The sequence below is a fragment of the Mustela nivalis genome, assembly GCF_964662115.1.
Source record: "Mustela nivalis genome assembly, chromosome: 6".
Classification (NCBI taxonomy): Eukaryota; Metazoa; Chordata; class Mammalia; order Carnivora; family Mustelidae; genus Mustela; species Mustela nivalis.
In genome coordinates, this window is record NC_139025.1 from 67,428,389 (window position 1) to 67,455,130 (window position 26,742).

General features: G+C 36.9%; 1 long non-coding RNA gene across 1 annotated transcript in view; it reads right to left on the reverse strand.

Moving 5' to 3' along the window:
• Window positions 1-1,239: 1,239 nt before the first annotated feature.
• Window positions 1,240-26,742, reverse strand: part of LOC309866590 — a 185,623-nt gene continuing 160,120 nt past the window's right edge. Inside the window, exons 3-4 of the long non-coding RNA XR_014312749.1 lie at window positions 1,692-1,755; window positions 1,240-1,314 (exon numbers count right to left, since the gene is read on the reverse strand). This is a non-coding gene — a long non-coding RNA (uncharacterized lncRNA). The remainder of the gene's footprint in view (window positions 1,315-1,691; window positions 1,756-26,742) is intronic.

Genomic DNA, 26,742 nt, shown 5'->3' on the forward strand with positions numbered 1-26,742 from the left:
GGTCTTAAATGTGTTTTTTTTTAAATTCATGAAAATACTTGCTTTCTTTAGATTTTTTAGTAAGCTGCTTTCTATAGTGAAATATATGTAAAGTTTAATAGGAACAATATTTCTCATCAATTAACAAATTCATAAGAAAGATATAGGGGGGAACCTATAGAGAAAGTATGTCTGGAACTAATTATCTGTAAAGAAATGGTAGGCTGTAAGGCTGAAGGAAAGAATGGAATCATTATCAGTAGAGAAATGACAGAAGAGAGGGAAAGAGTAGGAAGGAGGAAGGGAATGAGGGAAAAGGCAGGGAACACAAAGGAAAGAAGAAAATGGTTATACACATAAAACCAGAAATATGTATATGATGTTGAGTGGAGAGAAAAGCACAGTTTAAACTAGAACAGAAATTTTATTTTAGGGTTTGTTTTTTTATTCATAGGTTGGACTAGAGAAGGAAAGAAGAAGGCTTCTAGACTATCTTCCAAGTAAAATACAGGACACTCAATTAAATTTGAAAGTGAGATAAACAGTGATTTTTTTAGTATTAGGATAGCCCACGCAATACAGGCCACAAATTGGCTATACAGTATATGTAGGCCAAAAAAAGTGCTTTTATCTGAGATTCTGATTTAATTGGGCCTCTGTATTTAATCTGGCAACCCTAAATAGAACTGAAAATAAATCTGTTAAGGTTTTAAAAAATTAATTGAACTAAATTATATAAATACATACATTTCCAGTAGAATCACATTATTAGATGTAATTCTGGTTTAATTTCAGGACTTGCATGAATGTCTTCATAATTTTGCTTTATCATTGATACAATGAGATACAATCTTATTTCCTAGGAAAAAACTTAATTTCAAGAAACTTTTGTTTTTAAATTATGTATATATTATATTGGGATTACACCATCTGCTAAATCAATATTTTTACATAATGGAAACTGAAAACCCAAACAAACAAACAAATCACACCATGCAAAAATGTCTTGAGGCTGGAATTCTGCCTTTTCTTTGTTAAAGCACTTTGTTGAAAATGAAGAGATATTACACAAATAGCCATTTGTTGCAGAAGTGAATTTTGATAGGGCAGGTACATAATAATATTAATCACCTCGATAATGTTATAATACAGGCTTTCCAAGTCACCTTTCTTGATTTTAGTAATATCATTTAAAAGGCTACTTGACTATCAATAGCTCTTACCAAAAAAGGTTTTGATTAGAGAAATTGGAGAAATAATTTACAGGTCTTTCACAGGTGTCTGTTCATATTCTAAGTGGGTTTCAGTGCTTCCCATTTTCATGTGGTCTCCGACCTGAAGAGAAGTGAACAGAAATTTTCATAAGTCAAATCAAGAAGTTTGTCATTTGTGTATTTCTGGTTATTCTGTAGTAGAAGGATCATCTGTGTTGTATTTTGGAAAGAATCAGAGTAGTGTATTCCCCAAAGGTGTGATAATGCAATAGACACCAACACAGACCCCATCAGCGACTAAATAGCTGTCCTGTGCCCCCACCATCCTGCTACCACCCACTCTGAAGTTGTGGAATCAGTTCCAAAGACAGAGAGCAAAGGCATATGTATTGTCAAGATGTCCACTTTGAGGGCATGCTCACAAAACAGTAATGGAGAGGGGATACTCTTCTGCTTTTTCATCATTAACACAGTGGCCTAGCATATTGCATTACTTACCAGGTGAGCTAGAAGAGTCTGGGTGAAAGAAAGAAAGAACATTCCAACAAAGACCAGGGAGCTCCTATGCAGAGGGAAAGAAAGAAAGGCCTGAATTTACCAGTGAAATGAGTCATCGGCAAATAGTCGGCATAAACCACCACAGAAGATTGAATTAGCTGGGCCCCCACAAGCATCAGAACTCTTAGTTAACCTATAGTTGTATTTTCCTACTCCCATTAACTCCATCCAACCTATCATCTTTCCCATGTCTTTTTGCCTTTGATCCTCACCATGTCTCTACCTCTGCTATATTTACAACAGAGAGAAGGTAAGCAAAAAACCATGCTAAAATAATTCCTTACTGATAGCATTAAGATCACAGAGCTACTAAGTCAGATTGTTGAAATTTAAATCCAGGCCTGTCTGATAGAAAGCAAGCACACCTCCTATTACACGCTACACACCGATGGAGAGAGGGAAGAAGAGGAATGAGGAATACTGTGGGAGGAAGGAATTCTGATATGTTTCTAGGGTATTAATTGAAATCCATTTATTCAATTTATGATTGCTGAGCATCTCCCCAGCCTCAGTGTAAATTAGAATTAAATTAGAGCTAAATTCTTTTAAAAATCTATACACATAAGTTGTAGTGGGGCAATATTTCTGAAGTCTTGTATTGGCTTTCCTTCCTACATTGGTCCTTATCTTTATACTACATTTCATAGTCTTTTTACCTCGGTTTACTCTAATATAACTTCCACCAAATTCTGTTTTATTATATATTCATTTTGACATTGGTTCTATAATGAAAACTATAAACTGCTTTTGTGCTTCCATTATTTGTATCACTCTGGTAAAACTGCTTTCCAATGTAAATTTGGATTATTACCTGACATACAACATTTCACGTTTCTCAGTTTATTCATAAAGAGCTTTAAATCCTACTTCTGAGAAGTGCACTCTTTTAAATATAGGCTCGGGGTACCTGGGTGGTTCAGTGGGTTAAGCCTCTGCCTTTGGCTCAGGTCATGGTCTCAGGGTCCTAGGATGGAGCCCAGCATGGGGTGCTCTGCTCGGCAGGGAGCCTGCTTCCCCCTCTCGCTCTCTGCCTGCTGCTCTGCCTGCAGAGCTCTCTGCTCTGCTCTCTCTCTCTCTGTCAAATAAATAAATAAAATCTTGTAAATAAATAAATAAATATAAGCTCACCTACATCCTACTGATGAAGCCATATTTTCTGAATAGGACAAGAATGTCCACTAAAACACCCAAGGCCCTTCCTGGAAATGCCTCAGTCCTTCCTCTGTGTGCCTTTGACCAAATAACAGAATTTTTAGGCAACAAGTAACTTTTACTGCCTTGAAGTTGATAATGTTGACCACATCTGTTTTCAAGGTTATATATGACTTGGAATGCTTTAATTTTTGCATTTCTGTTCCTCAGTTACAGTAATATTCTTGATCTTCTGGTCTACTTTGTCTAGAACAGTCAACCAGACCCTCTTGAATATAACATCTCAGCAGTTAAATGGCACATATATCTCTGCCACCTTTTCTTTCTCTTCTGTCATTAGTCCATTGTTCAGTCTCTCTTTTTTTTCTCTTTGTGTTACTTGTCTAGGAAAATTTTTCTGAAAGAACTCTTTCAGAGGTCATCTCTGATAGCTCTTTTGAATTTCAATGTAAGTAAATAAGGGTTTACAATAGTCTCCAGTTTAGAACTACTTTTCTCAGTAGAAATCGAATCTTTGGCTTCTATTCTTCCTACCACATTTATTTAATATTGGCAAATAATTTGCTTTATTATAAAAAAAGGAATATTTTGTATTCTTGCTCATCTCTAAGAACTGAATATTCAGTTCTGTAGAATTTGACATATCACCTTAGGCCTTTTTCTCCCCAGAATTCATATTATTCATCTCTTGCATAGTTGCTATTTAGCCTTAGAGTTAAATGTACAGCATGAATTAACAAACCTACCAATGTTTCCTTGGTTTAGAAAAATAGCTTTATTGAGATATAATTCACTTCTATTATTATCCCATTTAAAGTACACAAATCAGGGGATTTTCGTATCCTCAGAAATATGTGTAACTATCACTCCAGTCAACTTTAGAACATTTTCATCACCTGTAAGTAAACCCTGTACACTTTAGCTATCACCACTTCTCCATCCCTTTCTCTTTTGCCCCCAGCCACAGCCCCAAGCAACCACTAATCTATTTTCTGTCCCTATAAATTTTCTTACTCTGGACTTTTATGTAAATGGACTTATATAATATATAGACTTTTGTAACTGGCATCTTTTACTTAGGGTAATGTTTTCAAGGTTCACCCAAGTTGGCACATGTATCAGTACTTCATTTCTTTCTATGGGTAAAAACTATTTTATTGTATATATCTATCACATTTTCTTTATGTATTCAGCTGTTGGACATTTGGGTGTATCTACCTGTTGGCTACTATGAATGATGCTGCTATAAACATTTGTATGCAAGTTCTAGTGTGGCTATATATTTCCATTTCTCCTGGGTTTATATCTAGGAGTAGAATCGCCGAGTCATATACTAACTCTGTGTTTAATTGTTTGAGGACTGCCAGACTGTTCCCCAAAGCAGCTGCACCATTTTACAGTCCTATCAGGAGAGCATGAGGGCTCCAATTTTTCCATATTCTCACCAGTACTTTTCTGACTTTGATTATAGCTATCCTGGTACTTGTGAAATGGTTTCTCATTGTGGTTTTGATTTGCGTTCCTTTGCTTGCTAATGAAGCTGAGAACTTTTTCAAGTACTTACTGGCCATTTTTAGTTTCTCCTTAAAGAAGTATCTAGTGAGATCTTCTGCCCATTTTTTAATTGGGCTTTTTGTCTTTTTATTATTGAATTGTAAAGTTCTTTATATATTCTAGAAAAAGTCTTTATCAGATATATTTTTCAAATATTTCCCCCGTGCTGTAGGATATCTTTTTGCTTTCTTAGCTGTGTTCTTTAAATCATCACAGAAGATTTTAATTTTGATTAAGTTCAACTTACTTTTTGTTGTTGTTGTTATTAATGCTTTTGGTGTGTTATCTAAGAATCCTTTGCCAAATCCAAGGTATTGAAGATTTACCCCTATGTATTCTAAAAGTTTTTTAGTTTTGGCTCCTACATGTAGGTTTTTTTTAATTCACTTTAGTAATTTTTTAAATATGGTGTGAGGCAAGGATCCAAATTCATTTTTCTGTATGTAGATAGTACGGTTCTCCCAGCACCATTTGTGAAAAAAACGATTTTCCATTGAATGGTCTTGTTACCCTTGTCAAAATTCAGTTGATGACGGATACATGGGTTTATTTCTAAACCCTCAGTTTTATTCTGTTGATTTATATATCTGTCCTTGTGCCAGCACTACCCTGTCTTCGTTACAACCTCTTTGTGGTAAAGTTCGAAACTGGGAAACATGAGTCCACATACATTGTTCTCTTCCTGGATTGTTTTGGCTAGTCTGAATTTCTTGCAAGTCCATGTGAATTTTAGAGTCAACTTGTCAGCTTTTACAAAGAAGTCAGCTGGGATTTTGACAGGGATTGCAATGAACCTGTGGATCAGTTTGGGAAATATCACCATCTTAACAATATTAAGTCTCCTGACCCATGGTCTATGCTTTCAAGTCTTTGTCAACTATATTTCTTGAGTAGATTTTTTTTTTATTTGTTATTGCAAATATGCCTGCCATGCCATCTTATGAAAGTACATAAGTATTTTATTTCAATGACATACTTTCTTCACTGTTGATGTTATAAGGGAATTGATTTATAAACTTCCCTTTTTTTAAAGCATAAAGAAATCAGCTTCTGGGTAGAGTATTACTTATAAGAATCCACCACCACCCCCTTTATCCAGAAAGTCTTGTATGCTAAAGACATTTTTTTGTGTGGGATTATTAGCTATCCATATGCATAAGTAACCAAAGCTATCAAGTGTCAAGTATGCTGCTTTACATTGTTTTTGCATTTTAGTACTTTCTTACACATATGTAAGTACCATAGAAATTAGGTGGGAGTTGTATTTGAAAACTGTTATTCAGTTTATGTTTCATAAAATTTGCTATTATGAAAGAATTCTATAGCTTTTGCACATTCTCAAACTTCATAGTACTCTCATCCCTATGTAAATCTCTCGTGTTCACTTTTACGTTGTGCTAGATTTAATAATTTGATGTCATATATGCCAATACCTACAGAAATAAAACTTCAAATTATGGCTTTCAAGTTTCCATTGTTCATCCATGAATTTAATATGCAGTTGGGTTTCTCACTTGAATTGTAACTCTGAAAGCATTGTAGCATGCCCACTTTTTCCATCAACCTGACACATAACTGTGAAATTATATGTACTACTTTTGGGCTTCCATAGATGGTCTGAAACATACCAGAGAGATCAGAAGGAAAAATAATGGTTTCTCACATTGTCCCAGATTGTATTGCAGCTAATGGCACTGGCAAAGTTGGTGGTCTGGTAATTAAGTAAAAATCAATCTACAGTTCATGTGTTTGCATACAGTAGTTTTCAATGAGAAATTCTAAGTGGTTACTTGAACTTTTGTGGCGGGGATCCAAATTCTTCTCTAAAATATGCACAGCAATTCTTGGTGCCTTCAGCAAGCATAAATCTTATACTAAGTGGAACATTCTCCCTTTTTTCTCTCTGAAGATATGCTACATACAATAATTTTTCAATGCCCTGTAATACATTCATGGAATAAAAAGGATAGATATAATGATGAAAGCCAATTCTAATATCATTTGAAAAAGAAACCAAATGAAGTGACTGATTTCTCTCTTTCTCTCTCTCTCTTTCTCTCTCTCTCTCTCTTTTTTCTCCAGGCTTATGTTTAAATAATTACATCTCGGTTTCTTAAAATATTTTTTCGACTCTGACTTGAAAAGCAGCTCCAAATTCTTTTCTTTAATTTTAGCCTTAAACAACTGTGTTGTTGCTGATAAAACATTAACTTAAACTGTGGGTTTCCTACTATATCATCTTAGTAAATAGAAGTTCTAAAATCCACTTGCATGTAGGAAGTGGATAAACTCAGATGAGTTTTGATCTAATCTATAAGTCTTTGCTCTTTTAAATGTCTGTGAGAAAGATCATTTTAACTTCTTGGGTCACTTCTCCCCCGCTCCAAGCTATCCTCAGGTAACTACTTCAGTGTGATAAACGATTTAAGCATAACGCTTCAGACACTGGTTCTGCACTTTTCGTTTTATCTGTTGATCTTTTCATACAAAGTCATTCAGATTTCAAGTCCAAATGATAAATCAAAGTAGAGAAATTTAATTTTTATTATTGATTAAAAAAAGTAAATGAATGATTGAAATATATTCAATAGTCAGGAGAAATTTAAAAGAATACCTCAAATGTTGTAATTTATGTTATTTTAAGTTTTTGTATGATTGCATGAAGTAATTTCACAAATTATTGAATGGTTCCATAGTAATAGTGAAATTTAGTCCACAGCATTAAAATCCACTCGTGTTTCTGATTTATGAATTGAGGATGATGATAACCCCTAAATCATGGTGAATAGTAAGCAAGATAGTATACAAAGCACAGTATTTTTGTTTGCAATATTGTACCATGTGCTCTGATTTTATTAGAAAGAATAGTTCTATAATTTTAGAATATGTAAATCCTTGTAGCACTAAAACATGTGGATAAAATTTACTGTAATCCTTCAACACAAAAGCAATTTTGAAATGTATTTTTAAAAAAATGCTATACTAAAAGGTAGATATTTTATCTATCAGAAAAAGTAGAAAGATAATCTTGTCTGTAAGTTGTTAAAAAGATAGGCAGAGGCCAATAAATAAGAATGTTATCTTCTAGTTAAGTAAAGGTATCTAAATTACTACATCATCCCACACCTTTTCTCCATAAAATTCTCCTGTTTTCAATTGAAGTCACATTTTCTCTGATAGCCCCTTATGCTTTTTGCTTCCACTTTCAGTTTTTTAAAAAAGTATATAAACAGTCATCCTTTATTGAGTTATACTGTATACCAGACATAACTGGAACCCACCAATTTTCCCAGGAAACCAGAAACACTCAGACAAGAAGTATAGTGTTGTTAAGTGCAAAAAGTCCATATATATACAGATAAGTGTGTATATAACAGAAAGGGGAGAGCAACCAAATCCAACTAGAAGGACCAAGGAATGACTTGGCTCTACTGAGATAATAAACAACATCAAATCCAAGTTGCGTTGCCATTCAGGAAGCCAGACTGAACAAGTCCACCCTCTTGTAGCCTCCTTATCTGGAACACAAAGCTCAAAGTTGACCTTAACAGGGGAATAATAGGGCAGGAGGACCATATTACTTCGGTTTATAGCCCATCGATCAGGACATGTCAGTCAGTCTTCCCAACAGCCTCCAACCACCACTAGGCCCAAACTACTGCAAGATGATGGCTGGGAAGTACAGACAAATAGATTTCATGTTTGGTAAATATTACTGTCTCTACTACATAATGGCTGCAGAAAGAAGATGAAAGCTGGGCCTTAATGATTCAGTCAAATTTTGACAAATGAAATTATGAATAAGGGACAGCATAGGTAGGGGAAAGAATGAAATGCAAAGGCAAGAAAAATTTATAGTACTTGATGCAAAATTGTTCATCATTTCCTCTGTGCCCGCAACTAACAGTAATTCTACCAATATCTCATCTCTCTCTCTCTCTTTTTTTTTTTTTTTTTTTTTTTTTTGACAGAGAGCAAGATCACAAGTAGGCAGAGGCAGGCAGAGAGGGAGGAAGGGAAGCAGGCTCCCTGCTGAGCAGAGAGTCCGATGTGGGGCTCGATCCCAGGACTCTGGGCTCATGACCTGAGCTGAAGGCAGAGGCTTTAACCCACTGAGCCACCCAGGTTCCCCTCATCTCTTTTTCTATAGTTACAGAAGTTTTACCTGAGCATGGTTAATCTATCTAAAGAATTCGTTGTGTAGCCCCTTCGGCATTCTGGTATCCCATGGGAGTAGTTGGCTCTTATTTGGGAAATATGATGGAACTGATAAGTGCAGCTTCTGGAATATGCTCCCAGAGGGAAGTACTGTGTATTCTTCTTCTCTCTTCTTTGCGTCATACTGACCTACAAATACCTTGGGAAGCCATTTTGGTCAAATGTCTGAGAGCAGACTCTAGCAGTAGTGGAACAAGACAGAAGTAGCAAGAATCCCTGGTACCATCAAATAGTTATACCCTTCCTGACTAGTTACCTAGGCTATATATTGGGGGTTGGAGGGTGGGGGGTTAACAGGCCAGTGTGCTGCCCTGGTGTTGATGTAGAGGTCATGGATTAAAAAATAAAAATTTCTTTTAAGGGGGATTATACTGGGGAATGGATCTGGACGGGGTGACTTCATTTCTCCCGTGCAACACTTTTTCCTTAAGCCAATATTTTTTGGAATCATCTTTTACAGCAGCCAAACCTGTATCTTAATACAAACTATTTTAGGTAATATCAATTCCCTCCCTCTTTCCTTGTGATATCTTTATAGCTATAAAGAGTTTTGCAATGAATATACAATTATAAATTTAAAGCTATAATTGCAAAAAATAACCCTGCTTTGAGGTTGATTACACTTTCAGTATCAGAGTTGTGAAGATATAGATTAAACAGTACATTTTATTTCGGAAACACTACAGAAGGTTTTCAGTTCCTATGCTGTGGGAATAGTATGCATACAAGGCAATGGTACAGGTTAAACAGAATAACCGTCAAATTGTGGCAGGACTGTGAGAGGCCCTGTTTGAAAACATACCTGCAAATGGGTGACTGTATCACATGCTAAAAAATAGAATCTACAAGGGCTTCTGGATGGCTCAGTCAGTTCAGCATCTGCCTTCGGCTAAAGTGATGATCCCTGGGTCCTGGGATCGAGTCCTGTCCCAGGCTCCCTGCTCAGCGGAGAGCCTGCTTCTCCCTCTCCCTCTGCCCTTCTTTGCCCCCACTTGGGCTCACTCTCTCTCTCTTTCTGAAATAAATAAATAAAATCTTAAAAAATAAATAGAAATGAGAAAATGGCATTGGAGTGACAAGGAGGAGTGATTAGTGACTGGAGAAAATGATATGAAGAGGAAAAAAAAACACAGAAAAATATTAAGATGCTCTCAATCTAGAGCAGCATGATAGGCAATAATATGTCATTTTAAGAAAGGTAGGACTTGTGTACATTTTACTAAACCAGAATATTGGGTTAATCTTTTTTAATGATGACAGTGTTATAAATATATTGCATTCTCTCTCTGTAGCTTTACCATACCATCTGTAAAACAGGGATAACAAGTAATCCTATGATCTCATCATCCATTCCCATCAACTCTTGTCCCCACTGCCACTACCTGCTTCTCAGTTGTTAGTGTGGGGATAAAATACATGAAGGGGCGTTTTCCAGAACACAGTTCAGTAATTGACTTAAAGCATATTAGAGCTGAATAAAGAAAAAAAAAACCCTCAGATTTATATATATTTAGATTTCATATATCCCATAACCACACATTATTATTCTCCCTTTTACACCCCATATGAAAACAGTTCTTCTCTGCTCTAATCTCCCGCAGCTTCCCCATCACTTTCTTCCAAGGTAATCATGCATCTGCTACCTTGTTCACATTTCTGCTAATTCGACCGTGAGCAAAATCATTTAAGCAGGTAGTTGTTTATCATTTAATTTCCCTTGGTTCTTCCATTTTGCCAACACGCAACAGACAAAACAAAAACTCTGTTGCATTTGTGAGCTAAATAACAACTTTGCAATACAACTGTTAATGATATGTGTGCATCCTAATAAAAGAAAACCAAATGTTCTGAAATAAAATTAAAATAATAAAGAGCCACTAGATCAGTATTCCACAAACCTCAGTGAACATGAGAAGCTCTGAGGAGCTTATTAGAAAGCATATCATTGGGCCCTAGCCCAAGTGATTCTAATGTATTCTCTGTGGTTAAGGTCTAAAAATTTTGCATTATTAATCATTGCCCTCCACCCTGATGATTGAGACGTAGGTGTTCCAGAGGGCACACTTAAGAAACAGTATACTTGGTTACAAATTTTGTGAAGGCATGGCTAGCTTTACCTCTGCCTCCCTTGAACAATGCCTGCGTTTTAGTAGGCACACACAAAAAATGTTTGCCGGGGACCACCCCTCTACCCACACTTTGCCCCAGTCTTTGCTATCTCAGCAAATAGAAGTTTCCTCCACCAGTTGCTCAGGCCCAGCCCATTTAAGTCATCCCTGATTCCTGTCTTTTGTGCATACTCATCATCCAGTTCTTTATCAAATTCTATCAGCAAGTCTTCAAAACAAATCTTACCTCTTCTCACCACCTCCCCCATGTCACTTTAATGCAAGCCATTTCGCTCCCCAGACTCCAGCCTCTTAGCTAGCTGGCCAGGTTGTGTCTTTGCTCCCCGTATTCATTTCCTGTGACCACGTTAACAAATGACCACAAACTTAGTGGTTTAATGCAATATAAATTTATTCTCTTACCATTTCAGAGACCCTAAATCCAAAATTAGTTTTAACTGGGCTAAAGTTAAGATGTTGGCAGGGCTGATTCCTTCCAGAGGATCTGAAAGAAGAATCCATATCCTTGCTTGTTATGGCTTCTAGAGGCCACCTTCATTCCTTGCCTCACAACCCCTTCTTTGTATCACCCCAGCTTCTTGTTTCTAGGTACGCATTAGTTACTACTCAAAACTCAGATGTCCTGACTCCCTTTTATAAACACTGTTGTGATTATCTTGATCTGCCTGATAATCCAGGATAATCTCCCCATCTCAAAATCTCTAGTTTTATCACATCTGCAAAGTCCCTTTTGCCATATAAAGTAACATTCACAGGTTCTGGATATTAGAACATGGACATACATCTTTTGGGAGGAACATTATTCATCTGATCATACTCTTTTACAATCGATTCTCCTGAGAACTGTTAGAATTTAAAAAAATAAATAAACACGGAGATAATCCCAGTGTCCAAATTTCCCATTTGTGTGCCATTTTACATAGCATGAAAAATGAAGAGTTTACCGTAATCTAAAGGCCCTGCATGGCCTGAGCCTTTATAACCTCTTCAACATTATTTAACAGCACAGACCCTTCATTAGTTATGTTCCAGCCCCATCAGCCTCTTTGCAGTTCCTTAAGTATGAGAAGCACACTTTGATCTCAGGGCATTTGTACTTGATCTTTTCTCTGCCTGGAATGTTCTACCTTCAGATATTCACATGCAGGCTTTCCAGTTTCATTCAGGTTTATGATTAAATATCATCTAATTGCATGTCTTCTGTGAGTACCCCATGGAAACCTAGCACCCCCTATTCTCAGTCACCCAAACTTTACTCTGCTTCATTATTTTTTGGAACCTACATCCATCCAAAATTATGTGTATGTGTGTGTGTGTGTGTGTGTGTGTGTGTGTGTGTGTGTGTGTGTATTTGCTTATTATCTTCCCTCCACTATGAGAATAGTGTTTTGTTATTGTTGCTATTCACCATGACCCCAGCACCTAGAATAATGTTTGAGACAGAGATGTACTCAAGTTTTATTTCTTAAATAATAAATGAAGGAATAAATGTTGAATTAATGATTTCTAAACCAGTGTTACCAGGTACCCTCTTGAAAATCTTCATTTGTTTTGCTATTTTCTCATTATCTCATATTAAATATAAAAATGTAAAGATAATCTATCATCTCTTCTTCATGGTAAAACCAATGCCATTTTTCACTATTTTACTGCAAATGCATATCACGAGAGGGGCAGAACATTATAGGCTTGCATAGATTACTATTGATACTTGCTACAGGAAAATATGTCCCAAATTAAACATTAATAACCTTCCAATAAATTTTTGAAATATAATTTGTTTATAAGTTCATAAGACTATTGGCATGTTTCCAGAAAATACATACCATGTGTACTTACAGTTTAATCAACTAACAAGTTTGAATTCATGGGAGGTTGCTCAAAGGATACAACTGTATTGAAGTAATGACAATAATATTTAGAATTACTGTAGCACTTTACCAACATTAATTATTGCTCATTCCTTCTTTGCATTGTTATCTCTTCATAGATTTGGGGCATAAGGGATAAGGAGATAACCTACATAAGTCCCTCAGGAACCTCATGTTGAGATTAGAGCTCAGTGATTTCTAGCCCTTAGAATGTGTGCTGCTACCACCAGGCCCCATTCTTCTATCCAGAGAGGTATATCAACATGGAATTTTACTGGAGCAGAGACGTTAAATGGAACTATTACAAATCTATCTAGCGGGAGAGTCTGGAGAAGGCAAATCATAGGCCACCACTATATTTAGAAGTCCCCTTCACTATCCCCATGAAGTAAAGGTGGGAGAGATGAAAAATGATCTATGCTGCTTAGAAATCCCAGCCATCTCATACCCTTGGAAAAAGTATATTAAAACTTCTTCATATGACTTGACCTCCATTTTTATGGGTAATTACTTTATAACTCGCTTTCTTATCTCTTGATTGTTCTGCAGATCTAGAATGTATAAGCAAAACCTGATCAGATCCATTCATTTAATTTGAAGATTTTGCTTACATAGAAAAAATAGTAGGTTAGCATTATTTCTCTCTAATAGCATGCAAAAGACTTAAGGCTATAGTCTAACTTTGACTATTAAAATTATACACAGGCATGTGTTTTTATTAAGCAGCGATTCTTTATACCTTACCCTTTAGTAGACACCCACACTTCTTTAAAAATAAGTTGGGCAAACACTGACTGTGAATGTGTTTTTGTTTTCTTAATGGAATATCAATGGGAGTTGTACACACAGATCAAGAGCTGTACACATATTATTATCTCTAAATAATTAATATTTGTGTATTATTTCCCTTAGCTGGCTATACATGAATACAGAGGCACTGGTACTACTCATCCCAAAATACAATGTTAGCTAGTTCCAGGGGGTGCCTTTGTGAATACTCCCCTGCCAGCGGTTGAAGGGACTAAGGAAGCACCCTGCTGAGTCCCCTCGCATCCTCCTCAGGGAGTATGTGCTAATTCTGTCTTCTCCTATTGGGAAAGCAGCCAAAGGCAGAAACAGGAAGGACAGCACTGTATTCCTAGAGAGAGTAAGGTGCCAACAGTCAGGAATGGAGGAGAAAATGTGAATTTTATAGAATAAGGATAAAAGAAACAGTGATTACAGAGCTCAGTCTTTCCATTACAGTTGAAGAGGGAGGTCTCCCTCCTGTGAATGGCAGACAAGGTAACAGTATCCAATTGCAGCCTTATGTTTGCACCACACACATGAAATAAAATAGAGAAAGGAACTCATCTGAAGGAATTAAGCCATGGGGCAGAGGCAAATGTGGGGACTGCATTGGGCCTATCACCCACTAGTGTCGGTGTCACACTTCTACAAGATCATACCAGCTCTCTGGGCTCTCTGCTTGCTCTTGACCTTGAAATTTTGGCCAGTAATTTAGTCTCTATTATTGAGGGAGAAAAACTAGCTATTTTTAAAGAAAAAAGATAATGGTAGTTACTTCAAAAGATAATTTATATGTGTAGATCCATTAATAGATCAAGTTCTACAAGGCATTTGGTTTTTATACAGTGGGAAAAGCGTATGGGCGGGGGAAATTTCTACTTCTAAGTGAACTTTCTAAAAATGAGAGAGTAAGAAATATGTCCAATGGCAAATCATCCTTCAAAAATAATGCTGTCTTGTTGGAAAATATAGCTAATTATGTGTCATATATAAATTCACCTGAGCATGAATGCATTTCTGAACACCAGACCTTTTCAATATGGTATAGGAAAAAAAATATGTCCCTGCAGAGCCATCTCTCAATGTTTACACTTAAAAAGGAAAGGTGAATATTAAATCTCATTTGGAAATTACAATTCTTTACACAGCTGAAAACTTCCTTCAATATTGCAAGAACATTAAATAGAATCTAAGTGATCATGGCGTATACAACTATATAAATGCCACAATAGATGTGGCATTTTTTCCCTTAAGCACGCTGCTAAAAAAGAAATTCATAAAATGAGGGGAAATTAATATAAAACATTCTTTTAAAATTAAAATCTTTCAGTTCCATGGTAACAATGTATAATAAAGTTAAGCAGCAATCACATGTATAATTAAAGCAGTAATTACATGTATATTTAGATCATCAATATACAGTACTCAATTTGTTAAACAGAAAACACTGCAAAAATGAGAAATTTTGTGTTTTCTTCATTTAACTCTGTATGCGTCCCAATTGTAATTTATAAATTCGCGTAACTTAATCCCAACCCATAATCCAGGAAAGAAAATAGGTAGGAGACAGAGTATTAATTCGAAGGAGGTAAAAATACTAGCTGTGCACTAATCCAGGGCAATCAAAGAATGAAGGCTTTTGAAGGTATTTGAAAGTAAAAGTTACCCATAATTTTAGGCTTTTAAATAAAAAACTCTAAAAGAGAATGTAAACTTGAAAAGCCATCCAGAGGCTCTGAAGTCTTTCCTGCATGATGGAGCACTGAACTTAGATTCTGCATTTGCTAGTCTGAAGACTTGTCACTTCAGAAATCTGGGAAGGAACTGCTGCTCTGTGGTCTGGCCTGTTTGGATTCATGAATAGAGGTATTTTAGTACCATGCAGCTAGGAAAGGTTGCTAGAAATGGTTCTCCCTGTAGAAAAGATGGCTCTACCATCCTTTTTAATGATGACAACCTGGATGGTAGATTTCAAAACAGTGGGCTGCAGGGACCAACTGTCTCAAACCAAATGTCCAAGAAGCAGTCTAGACTTTGAAGTAGAATTCAAAGTAGGAATTATGGCTCCTCACTATTCCAACGGGAGAATTACCTAATCTCTCAGTGCTTCAGTTTCCTTATCTACAAAACGTGGGTAATAGCGAAATGTATTTGATAGGTATTTTAAGAGGCTCAGATCAGATAATTATGAAAAAGTGTTGGAAATACAACTATTTAAAATATTGTTAATTTCATGTTTGTTATTGATGGTCTCACATTAGATTTCAAAGTGTGCTTAAGTATAATCATTTACAGTTCTAGACAACCCCATTATTTCCTGAATTAGAGGATTGTCAATACAGTATCTATGATGTAATATGATACAATACAATATAATATAACCAATAATTTTAGAACCAGAAGGAAGTTTAAAGATTTTATAGCACAACACAATTACAGCTCAGCTTAGGAAGCTGTAGATGTGAAAAGTATCTTGTCCAAAAATGAAAGTTTTTTTTAAGTGTAACCAGATAAATTTCCAAAACTAGAACTTAAGTCACTTTTCCTTTCTCTCAGAATCTAGTACATGCTTTGAAACATTGCTGTTCCTTGGGACTCAATATTAACGTTTTCTACTCATTCTGTTTTCATTAATTAAAGCAATCAGCCTATGTATAAATTGGCTCATATAACAAACTGTTAAGGCCTGGTGAAGACCTGTGCTTATGTTGATAATGTCAGAAGTAGGGTTAAAGAGACATAGCTGCCCATTGGCAACTGAGATATTTTCATATTATTAAACACAACTATAGGGCACTTGGGTGGCTCAGTGGGTTAAAGCCTCTGCCTTCGGCTCAGGTCATGATCTCAGGGTCCTGGGATCGAGGCCCACATCGGGCTCTCTGCTCAGCCGGGAGCCTGCTTCCTCCTCTCTCTCTCTCTGCCTGCCTCTCTGCCTACTTGTGATCTCTGTCTGTCAAATAAATAAATAAAAATCTTAAAAAAAAAACACACAACTATAAAATTATCTTAGGAAAGTAGAATTAATATTACCACATCCATTTGAAACACTAAATTGTTATTAGCTTCTCCAGGGCATTGATTCTTTCAATGACACCTTAAACAATTTTGTCACTGTAAACTATAACAATTTATCCTCATAAAAATAAACCTAGTGCTTTCAAGACCTTTGTTGCTTTAAAATAAAGGATGATTATTTGCTTAACAATTAGCAGATAATTGAACTATATAAATCAAGTGTAAAAAATAAAACTATGGAGATTGAGTTATACAGACCAGCATGCTTGAGCAATCAAATAAACTGGATAGATGACGGCTTTCTCCATTTCGTTCCACTATCTGGTGCTGCATTCTGTGCAATTATCACATAATATGTAGGAACAGATTAAAACACATTCTAGTTTGGAGAAAAGTAAATATGTGAATGATGTACTTGATACTTGATAAAAAGATAGGTAGAATATAAATTTTACAGTAGAAGTAAATTATTAGCAGAAAAATTTGCATAGGCTTTAGAAGGATTGCAAATGTTTTAAATGTGGGACACTTCAGAATACATTAAAAGTATTAGTGTTCAGGCTTTAGATGAAGAACATTCTCTTTGGATTATATATTGGGCTATAACCGGGTTGGGAAAGTAACCTAATGAGCTGGACAGAGAAAAGTCTGACTTAAAAGCTCAAGAAGACTCAGGTTGGAACAAAATGAGGGCACCTAAAGAGGAGAGAATCAATTAATGCATTCAGTCTACTACAAATAGGTAGACGAGTAGACAGATGGAAGAACAAGGATTCATACTACCTGTGACGTTCCACCTCCCACCGTCATAATTAATGCTTCAGTCATTATAGCCACTGTTTGATCAATCATTTTTGTTAGATCAACGTGTTTTATTCCCACCCAAATAGGGAGGGTAAACTTTTCCATGCAAATCTCCAATATAGATACATAGGCATCATTTTTATTCCAACCAAATGTGTTAAGCTATTTTTTGCTTTTTAAATTTGTTGTTGTGAATTTTTAATGAAATGGACTTTGTTTAAATTTACCTAACATTTTTTCAGTGCTGGCATTACCCATCATGATATAAGGGACACAGAACAACAAAAAGTTACATTTTTTTTTTTTTTATTTGACAGAGAGAGATCACAAGTAGTCAGAGAGGCAGGCAGTGAGAGAGAAGGAAGCAGGCTTCCCACTGAGCAGAGAGCCCGATGCGGGACTCGATCCCAGGACCCTGAGATCACGACCTGAGCCGAAGACAGCGGCTTAACCCACTGAGCCACCCAGGCGCCCCAGTTACATATTTTTTTGTTTGAACTCTAATAATTCTTAATTAGTGAATTAGAATCAGTGTGAACAGGTGGACCTTTTGAAACATACATTCTTCGAAGACTTATCAGTTGTTGTTATAGAGACAAAGTACATATAAACATGTGCCAAAGTCCTGCAAACAGATAATACAAAGTGTTCCAGCCTAAATCCTAATATATTTGCCTTCTTCCCTTCCTTCTATTTTTCCTTCCTTATTTCCCTTCTTCATGTCTTTCTTCTTCTGTGCCTCCTCCTCCCCACACTTTCACAAACATGTATTGAGTAAAGTTGAGTAACATATAGTTCTTTCAATAAAATGTTTACAATTAGTTGGGGGTACAGAAATATATTAATATGTATAGAAAGAATAATGACAACACAGAAGAGATACTGGTTATTAACTGAGTCTTGGAAAGGGCTGAGGGAGGCTGCGAAAACAACTGCTATGAGTTGAACATTAAAGGTGTCACCAGGAGGATGAAGGATAGAAGATTTTAGGTAGAAGGAACAATTCTTACCAAGTCTTCTCAGAGAACAGAGTGGTTCTTCCACAACTGCCATGTAACCAAAGTAGTCACAGTTGGGTTAAACCTTGCTCATTCAAGATAGAATATACCTTGGGTATTCTTTTTCTTCTAGCAGGCTTATTGGCTTTCTAGACTGCTCTTCTCAGGAAATGAAGCTTGAGAAGAAGTAAACAAAAGAAAGGAGATTGATTATTGTCTGTAGCTAAGTGAGAATCAATCTAAGGAATGCCATAGACTAAGAAGAGACTTGGGACAAAAAAACACAAAAGTGAGGGAGAGTTAAGTTCCCAGAACTTAGCACCTCAGTAGTCACTATCCTTCGGTTTGTGAGAAAAATTGTAAAAGAAGAAAGAAATTAATTAATTGCCAGAATTATAGAAGATATTTTTGGACATGATTTACAGTGTGTTATGTTAAGATTGAATTCAGAGATTTAGATTCAAATCAGAGAGAGATTTTAAAGATTATTATAAGCCAAGATTGCCTAATCTCCTCCCAATTTTACTTTGTTCTGAATAAATGTTAAGGATGGAATGTAGGCATAGTAGTGAGGAGATTTTAGATAACCCAAGTAATGGTATAATAAGAGAATATTATATGTATTTCTATACCCCCAAATTGTCCATTACTCTAACTCCTGTAATTTAATTATCCTCTGAGTACCACTAGGATGAGAATCTTTTCCCAAAAAAAGTATAAGACATCTTATTTTGCAGTCAGAAGTCTTGCTAGCTTACTCCATTCTCCATTCAGATGGAATCATTTGGGGGATACACACACACACATACATACACACACACATACATACATATCCCCAAAGTTTTCCATTGAAAAACATGATACCTTTAAAAAGCCAGCCATTTTACGAGCAAAGAGTTTATTTAGGAATTGCAGAGAGCTGCACCTCAGGACAAGCAAACATGGCGAACCACAGGCAAATCAGGAGAATCAGAGGAGAAGGGCTTGCTTTTATAGGCAAAAGGAGGAACGTAGGAGGGAACTGTAACAGCTTCTCATTGGCTGAGTGTGGTGGTTTCTCATTGACTGGGCTGTTGCTGGGCAAAGAAAAATTCTTCCTTCCTCATTCTTTCTGTTGGGGAATGAAAGGTGTGCTTCTTACAATGGGTGTTAATGTGTGAGCCTCTTCAGAGCTTCCTGACTCTATTTTAAATGAGGTTTCCTTTATTTATTCTCACATTTCCCCTTTTTGGTCAATATCTTTCTTTAAAAATGTCACTGATCAAGAATCAGGGTTTTGTTTTTGTTTTTGTTTTTGTTTTTGTTTGTCTGTTTGTTTTGTATTCAGCGGTCTCATCCACTAGTGTGGTTTCAACCCTTGGTACCTGGAAGGACCCTTCCTTCCTGGTTGTCATGTCCCACACTGGAGGGAAAGTATGCAGGTTGGAAACATTTGGGGCCATGTTTGAATAACAAGAAAGGGTGGGAGGGAGAACTCTCAGGGGTTTCCTATCTGAGATCTAGATCTTAAGCATTGGAAATCATCTTGAAACACAGAGCTAATTTCACCCTGTTGGCACATTGTTTTTATAGAATTTGACAGGCAACAGATACAGAGCCTAAAAATGATTCTACAGAATAAAATGAGGAGTATACATTCTGCAAATCTAAAGGGGTCTTTCCTAGAAGGTTTGCAAGGAAGATTTTGCTTGTTTATGATTCTCTTGAGTACAGAGGAATGGATCGAAGATCAAGGGATCTCTGACATTATGGACAGTTGAGATTTTTCTTATAAGTAAATGTCAGAAAGTTTTCCCCCTTTTGCAATAAATTGAGCCAAGAAAGAGAAGGAGGAATTAAAATAAAAAGCAAGCGTGAGAAGAAGCCTGATATATATAAGCCTGATATATATAAGCCTGATCGAGTCATCTTTGGAAAGCTGTCTCCTTTAGCTATTGTCTGCTTCAATTCATGGAAATTTTTATTTTCAGGTTACCAGTTGGTATGTGGTTTGATGCTTTCTTTAGATGTGACACATGGATTCAGGAGTCGATTCCTTGCAGTTTGGTGGCCAAGTCTTGATGCCTTTCTAACAAGGTTGAAGAGAGTCTTTCTGGAGGTATCTTTTCAGTAGACAAAATCTCTAGACTGGGGTGTAATATTTAAGAGCTTCATCTTTTGGAAGTGTGCTGAGGAAAGATCATTCTACTAAAGCATGGCCATTCTCAATAGAAGCAAGCAGGATTTTGTAATATTGAAGTATATCTTCTTTTGCCAGCTGTGGATGAAAATAAGCAGGAGTCATATGCACTGGGCATCTTGTGATAATCTCAAAGTGTGAGAGTTTATGGGTTCCATAAGGGGTACACTAGAAGGACTAATGGCAATGCTGGAATATTTGAGCATCTCTACAAATTTTGAATGGCGCCATTTGTGTGTTCACCTAAGGATTGAGAGTGGTGGGCACAGTGGAAGTGTTATAAATAAAACTGGCCAAACAGCAGTCCTGACCTGTTGAAGCTTTGGTGAGATGAGTTCCCTGGTCACTATGAAGTTCAAGAAAGTGAGGTCCCCCGTAAGGAATAAATACATACCATTAATAAGACATATTTATATGCATGAGACAGAGAAAGCTGTATAAATTCTATTTCTAAAACTTGAGTAGTCCACCGGGCAATTTAAAGTGTCCTGAAGCTGTGCAGGCAGGTTTTCCTGAATTGTACTTCAGATAGGTATGGCAAGCAAAGTAGACACTTTGTGCCTTGTTAATACTTCCCCACAAATACTGATTCATGAAGATTATCATTTTATTAATAGACCAATGATTTAATATATGTACCGTAGTCAGTAGTGGAACTTTAGAATTTCTGGCAGGACTGGAATTATTATTTTGCCCAAGCCAGAGTTTTCTTGTTACAGTTGAGCCAAGAGCTACTAAATTTCCAATATTGTTTTTCCTTTTCTGGAGCTGACTGTTGGACATCTCTAGTCATTTTCTAGATCATCATTTGGGGGAACATCCCTTTGGAACATGACTGGTTTGGTTGTTGGTTCCTTTAGAAGAGTGTTGTTTGTGGAAATATCAGTGAAGTGGTTTCTTTTAAAGTTTAATATTTACCATTTTCACCTTTTAAATAAGAGCCATTGGTAAACCATGAGAAACATTATCAGGAGGTAGTCTGTCTGAGTCAGACACAGTCATCAGGAGTATTGTCCAAACCACATTGGTTTGGACAAATATTACTCTGAGTATTCTATTGCAACTCCTTATGAATTTGTTGAGGCAGCACCTTTCCCCTCAGCAACCTTAGCCCAAACCACATTGAGATACTACCTTACACCAGTTAGAATGGCCAAAATTAACAAAACAGTAAACAGTATGTGTTGGAGAGGATGTGGAGAAAGGGGAACCCTCTTACACTGTTGGTGGGAATGCAAGTTGGTGCAGCCACTTTGGAAAACAGTGTGGAGATTCCTTAAGAAATAAAAATAGAGCTACCCTATGACCCTGCAATAGCACTATTGGGTATTTACCCCAAAGATACAGATGTAGTGAAAAGAAGGGCCATCTGTACCCTAGTGTTTGTAGCAACCGTGGCCACAGCCACCAAACTGTAGAAAGAACCAAGATGCCCATCAGTGGACAAATGGATAAAGATGTGGTCCACATACACTGTGGAGTACTATGCTTCCATCAGAAAGGATGAATACCCAACTTTAGTATCAACATGGACGGAACTGGAAGAGATTATGCTAAGTGAAATAAGTCAAGCAGAGAGAGTCAATTATACGGTTTCACTTATTTGCGGAGCATAAGGAGTAACACGGAGGACATGGGAAGATGGAGAGGAGAAGGGAGTTGGGGGAAATTGGAGGGGGAGATGAACCATGAGAGACTGTGGACTCTGAGGAACTAACTGGGGTTTTGGAGGGGAGGGGAGTGGGAAGATGGGTGAGCCTAGTGGTGGGTATTGTGGAGGGCATGTATTGCATGGAGCACTGGGTGTGGTGCATAAACAAAGAATTCTGGAACACTGAAAAGAAATTTAAAAATAAATAAAAATTTAAAAAAAAAACAGAAAAGAAGTATTGGCATAGAGAAGGGAAGAACGGTGGCAGGGTTAAGATTATTACAGAGAGAAAAAGTTGTGTGAGGAACAGTTGCCAAAAGGTATTGAGTATGAGGAGAATTCAGAAGAGTTTCTACTGCATGAGGTATAGGCTTCCAGTTATGGAATGAGTAAGTCATTGGGATAAAAGGTATAGCATATGGAATACAGTCAATGATACTGTAATATGGTGACAGATGGTAGCATTGTGGTGAGCATTACATAAATTATAAGCCTGTAGGATCACTGTTGTACACCTGAAATTAACGTAGCTCTGTGTGTCAACTATATATCAATTTCAGTTTCAAAAAAATTAACAGAGAAGGGCAATACTCAGGGGAATTCTAAGCCTCTAGGCAAGTATCATTTCTCTTAAGCTGGCGGTGAATATGTGGATATTTACTTTATTATCATTGTCAAATTGTGTGTATATGTGTTCACATTTCTTTGCATATATATTCCAGAATAGAATTTTCAATGAAAACAACAACAAAAACAAAGATGGTTAGAGGGGATTCCATAGCTATCTTTTTAGTGGTCTTAATTAAAAGGGTGTTAACAGGAGTGGTTCTGAAGAGGGATATCCTTCAGATATCCACAAGGTCTATTTTTTGGTTTTAGATTGATGGTGGTCCCCATGGTTTTGTGTGAGTGCCCCTTACCTTTCAAATGCAAAAAGAGAAAAGAGGGGGCGCCTGGGTGGCATCATAGGTTAGGCACCTGCCTTCCGGCTCCAATCATCATTCCAGACTTTCTGCTCATTAGGGAGTCTGCTTCTTCCTTTCCCTCTGCCCCTGCTCTCTTGCTGGCTCTTTCTCCATCAAATAAAAATAAATAAAGTCAAATAAATAAACAAAATCCTTTAAAAAAGAAGGAGGAGGAGGAGGAGGAGGAGAAAAGGGAAGTTGATCCAAGGACAGGGGGATTAATCAAGCCTTTCTTTAGAGCTCGAAATGCTAAGTCATGTTGATCTTCTGAAATACTAGGATCATTTTTTCCCCCTTAATTTTGGGTTTGGGGAAGTTCAGGAAGTCATGATCTAAATATAGCCCTTGTTCTGAGATTAGGTGCCCCAGTATGGAACCTGAGCTTTAACAAACTGTCGTTTCTCGTTCCAGACTTTGCATCTCTTTAAGGTTAAAAGTTTTAAAAAGTTTTAACTGTATATGCTGTCTTTCTGCAAAGAGGCCTAAGCATCCAAATCAGTTTTTAAAGTTGGAAGGAAATAGGAAGGACATCCTTCCTTTCCAAATAAAGGCAGAGATATTGGCTGTCCTTATCCAAAGGGATGCTAGAGAAGGCAGTACATAAATTAGTGATGGTGAAGGAATTTGCTTTCAGTGGGGATAGAAAGTAAGGAAGTATGGAAATTTGCAACAGCAGGATGATGACAGATACTAGTGCAGGGATAATGAGGCCCCATGCCTTATAACTTTCTATTAGGGATTTCATGCTTTACAGCTACCCAATAGCGACAAATAGTATCCTCAAAATTAACTTTAGTGTTGTCAGAGATGGAACAAGTAGAGGATATTGAAGGGTCATTTCCTTCACCTGGTTGACTATTTTGGTTGTCACTCTCAAATTCTAGATTTATTTTCCCTTTCAGGAGAATGAAATTCTGCCATAATATTCTTCTAAGAAACTGCAGCCCAATAAATGAACAGGGGTGGGGGAACTAAGGAGAACCATTTTAGTTCTCCAAGAAACTGTTTAGTAACAGTGTTTAATAACAGCGCCAAGAGTATAGCTCCAGTGTGGCAAAGATCCACTCCCAATCTGGAGAGTTATTTCTCTAAACCAGTTAAGAAGGACTGGGAAAAGTCCCTGTAACTGGTTGGAGTTCTATAATTGGGCCAGTGTCCTGGCTTTTACAGTAATGACAAGGACCAGGAGGGGTTTGATTTTATTAAGGGGACTCATTTTTTGAAACTGAAAATTAAGGATTTTAATGTTCTTCCTTGTAGATGAATCATCTAGAGGGCAGGCCAACTGATTTGCTAAATTAACTAAATCTAGTGTGGACATAGTTGCACTTTTTATCCTGGCCTTTTAACTAGAAGGGAAAGATCGCAGTTCAGCCTGTTAATGAACATAGAGTTGAAGGGTACCAAGTAGATTGAACATCCTTTAGGAAGGTCAGAATTTTTCTTAAAAAGAATTTGGAGCTGACCATAATAATCAGGTATGAGCTTACTGGGCTTCTAAGTATTAAGCCTGAACCTTATTCCAGTCAGTAGGTTTTGGGAAACCCCAAGGAATTGGCAGGTGAAATCATTTAGTGATTGCTGAACCTGATTATATAACAAGGCAGGGTGTTTATTTGTGACCTATTTAAAGCTCTAGAGATGTTTCGAGATCATTCCAGGTAAATGTTTTTATCCTGTGTTGGGCGTGGCCTTCACCAACAAGCACGTCAACAAGCTGGTATAAATCTGGGAACTCTGGTTGGTAAGAGTGGATGATATCTTGAATTTTTCAGTAAATTGGTCAGAATTCTCAGTTACTCTGGGAAATCTGACTAAGTGGAAGATGTAGTAGGGGAAGAATATGTTAGTGATGGGGGGAAGGGGCTGAGGAGGGCTCTGATGCCTTTTTATTTTTTATTTTTTTCCCCAGTTGTTTGCCTTAGTAACTTAGAAGTTGTATTTTGTAAAGAGGTGATTTTAGGGAACTGAATAGGCTTGGAAGTTTCAAGATAACAATTGAAATAGGTTTCTATTAGTGAGAAGTGTATATGAGGGAACATTTTTTTTTAAAGACTTAAAAAAAAAAAAAGTGAGTGAGAGCATGAGCGGAAAGGAAGGGCAGAGGGAGAAGCAGACTCCTAACAAGCAGGGAGCCCACCACGGGGCTCCATCCCAGGACCCTGAGATCATGACCTGGGCCTAAAGCAAACATTTAACCAACTGAGTCATTCAGGTGTCCCCCCAAAATTTTGTTTCTAAACATAAAACCAATAAGGGTCCCAGAAGGAGGATGAGAATCTAGCAGACTGGGATCCCATTATTTAAGCCAGATTTTAAAAACAAAAACAAAACAAAACAAAGAAATGAGTACCCAAGGACAAAGCCTTTAAACAGAATGGATGAAGCTTTTAAATTCCTACTCAAGTTGGAGAGCTCAACCAAAAGGAGGGAGCCTCCTTCTGAGAGGAGACTTACCAAATCAAGGGGGAAAAAATGACTGATGAAAGTGGAGAGCTTAAAGGGTTTGACTGTGAGACTCACGTTCCAGAGATCCTTAGTTCCTTAGGGGTTTATCTCCTTCACATCCCACTTCTGACCACCATGTGATGTTGGCCATAAGGAAACGGATATTGTGTTAGAATATAAGAAAGCTCCAGTTTTCTAATAGTTTTCCTCAGTGTTGGGAGATTGAGCTTTGTGTTTTTGGAGGAAACTTTTACAAAGAAAGCAAAGCCTTGGTTTCTAGCAAGTATTTTTATTTGCATTAAATTATCCCGTTTATCTACTCAGCAAACCGTTTGGGGGCCTCCATTATGCTAGTCACTGCACTGAGTCCTGTAAATAAAATTCTTAAATTTTTCAAAATTTAAAATGAAAAATAGCTTAGGGAATTTAATATTTGTTCAGTGAACCTTTCCCAAAGGGAAGCCATGTAGTTAAACAGTCTCTCTAAGACAAGAATGGAAGATAATTTTGGAGATGCTAAGGTCTTTGAAGAGAAAAAACAACCCGCAGCAGGGTAATGGCGTACAGCTGAGCCACTCTTTGGGTTCATCAGCTTTGATTTAAAAAATAATTATAACAATACTAACTTAGTAGTTTGAATCCTAGAAATGATCATATAGAAGATTCTCAAATAGTAAAATTTTTCAGAAAGGGTAACATCAAAGGGCAACATCCATCAAGTAAGACTGAGGTAAAAAGCAGCAGCGAAAGAAATTTGCTGGTACTTTGACCAATTTACCCACAGGAGGCTTTCTTGGAGGATATTCTGAATAGATTAATGTCAGGTAACAAAACTTCACGAAAGGCAAAGCTGAATAACCCAGACTAATAGGTCCAGGCAACATCTTTCATTATCACTTTAGATATCCCTATCTCCCTGAGGTAGAGGATTATTTAAAATTCAGATAGTTTGAGATCTTGTCTCTCTTTCTGTTTTTTTATACACACACCAGAAAACGAAAAATACGTAGGAAATGACCCAGAATTCTTACTCTCTAACTAAAGTCTTAGTTGAAATATATGGACTTTGGTGGCTAAGTCATCAGAATAGAAATCCTGGCTTTCCCATTTATTATGTGATACTTTTCTCTCATCCTCATTTTCTCATTGGTCTGAACAAGGCTAATGCTGTTTTTAGTTTTGTTTGCAAGAATTAGAAGCTATGTATATCCAGAG